Here is a 1,944-nt window from a genome sequence, read left to right on the forward strand (position 1 = left end):
GGAACAGAGTATACAGAAACAGGATAAGAAGAAAATGAATATGACACCTAAATCACATAAGTTCCATTAGTTATATCACTCAATGAAGCTTTACTATAAAAAATGGGTCTATGACCAGGCTACCCTGAACAAGCCCAATCCCGTCTGATCTTGGAAACTAAGTAGGGTTGGGCCTGGTTAGTACTTGGTTGGGAGACCACCTAGGAAGAACAGGTGCTGTAGGCGTAAAAAATAAAAAAAAATAAGGGATTGTAAGCTGACAGGGTCCTTGCAATCTGTGAGGCCAATCAAGGGTTGCCTTGCCTAAAAAAAAAAGAAAAAAAAAAGAGAATGACATGAAGTGAAATTCAATAGGTAGTTTCATTTTTTAGGTTTTAATAGGAAATATTACAAAATGTTCAGAGGCTCAAAAATAAAAAAAAATCTGTAACAAAGTAACTTCACATTCATAAACATAAAACAAGAATCACAATTTATTTAAGGAAAGAGAAAGACTATGATGAATTAAAAATATAAACAATTAAAAAAACTTTGCCAGAGGAAATAAATAATTCAAGAAAAAAGGAAAGAACATTTAACTAATTTGAACATCTTCAGAGAGATTTGAGATGTCTGGTAATATTAGTAAAATAAGAAAAGGTTTCCATGAAAAGAGAATGATAGGAAAATAATAAAGTATTTTTGGAAATTATAATATTGCCAGACTGAAAATGTTAGTAAAAGGGTTGAATGATTAAAAGAAAATGGCCAAAGATATTATCTAGGATCTGGAAGATGTTGAAAAACTCTTCAAAGATATTCAAGAAAAAAGGAAAAATGAACAAATAAGAGGAAAAACTTGGCAACACGGATATTGTTATCCAGGAATCCAAGGGTTCAACTAATAGTATTTCTAGGAGAAAGATAATAACGAAAAAGAGAAAAAACATCAAACAAGAATAGAAATAATAACAATGTTAAATATAATAAAGTAAAGTATTCATATGTTCACATCGAAATGACCCCACTGTGTGTTGTAAAAGATAAATTAATAAAAACAGAAAAGATACTCACCTGGACATTCCTAGTGCAATTTTACAACTCAAAATGTAAAGAGAATATTAAAAGCTGCCACAGGCAGGGAAAAAATTGGCAAACAAATCACTTAGATTACATAAGATTTCTAATCAGTAAAAATAGATTTAAAAAATAACATAATGATTGTTCAAAGTTGAGAGAGAAAATTATTTTCACTTGAAGTTCTATGCCATACAATTCACAAAGCCAATGTCAAAGCTAAAACATTTTCTGATATATAAAAAGTAACTTTACCCGTGAACCTGTATGAATTAAAAATTGTTGAGATAATATTTTTTAAAAATAAGAGAATTTAAAGACTATGACAGCATAAGATACAAGATTCTTAAAGAGAGAAGTAAAAGAAGAAAGAAATTTTTTTAAAAGATTGATTTCAGTTAAGAAAGACATAAAGGATTATGTTTCTTCCATATTCCCCCAACAATACTATATAGTGCTACATAAATATTTCCACAATAATAATACTGTGATTGCCATGTATTAGTTTTTCAATATAACCAATTTATAGACAAATCTTTAAGGCAATAAGTGTAGTTTAAAAATAAAATATATATGTTATAGACCTGAAAACATAGTAGGCAACAAAACAAACAAAAATTAAGGTGGGAGGGAGAGAAGAAAGAAAAAATTATAAGCTAGAAGGAAATTATTTAAGTGTGCTATAAAGGTAGTTAATCATAAACATGATGATATATAATATATATATACGTACATACATAAATTTAATTTTTTAAATAAATTTTTTTTAATTATAGAACAGTTTTAGATTTTCAGAAAAATAACAAGGATAGTGCAGAGAGTTTCCATACATCCCTCATCCTCCATTTCCCCTATTATTAACATTGTACATTAGTGTGGTATGTTTGT

General features: G+C 28.4%; 1 pseudogene; it reads left to right on the forward strand.

The window, feature by feature from the left end:
- The first annotated feature begins 106 nt into the window (after positions 1 to 106).
- LOC111746926 lies at positions 107 to 225 on the forward strand (annotated as a pseudogene).
- The last annotated feature ends 1,719 nt before the right edge of the window (positions 226 to 1,944 follow it).

The sequence above is a fragment of the Pteropus vampyrus genome, unplaced genomic scaffold, assembly GCF_000151845.1.
Source record: "Pteropus vampyrus isolate Shadow unplaced genomic scaffold, Pvam_2.0 Scaffold205, whole genome shotgun sequence".
Lineage (NCBI taxonomy): Eukaryota > Metazoa > Chordata > Mammalia > Chiroptera > Pteropodidae > Pteropus > Pteropus vampyrus.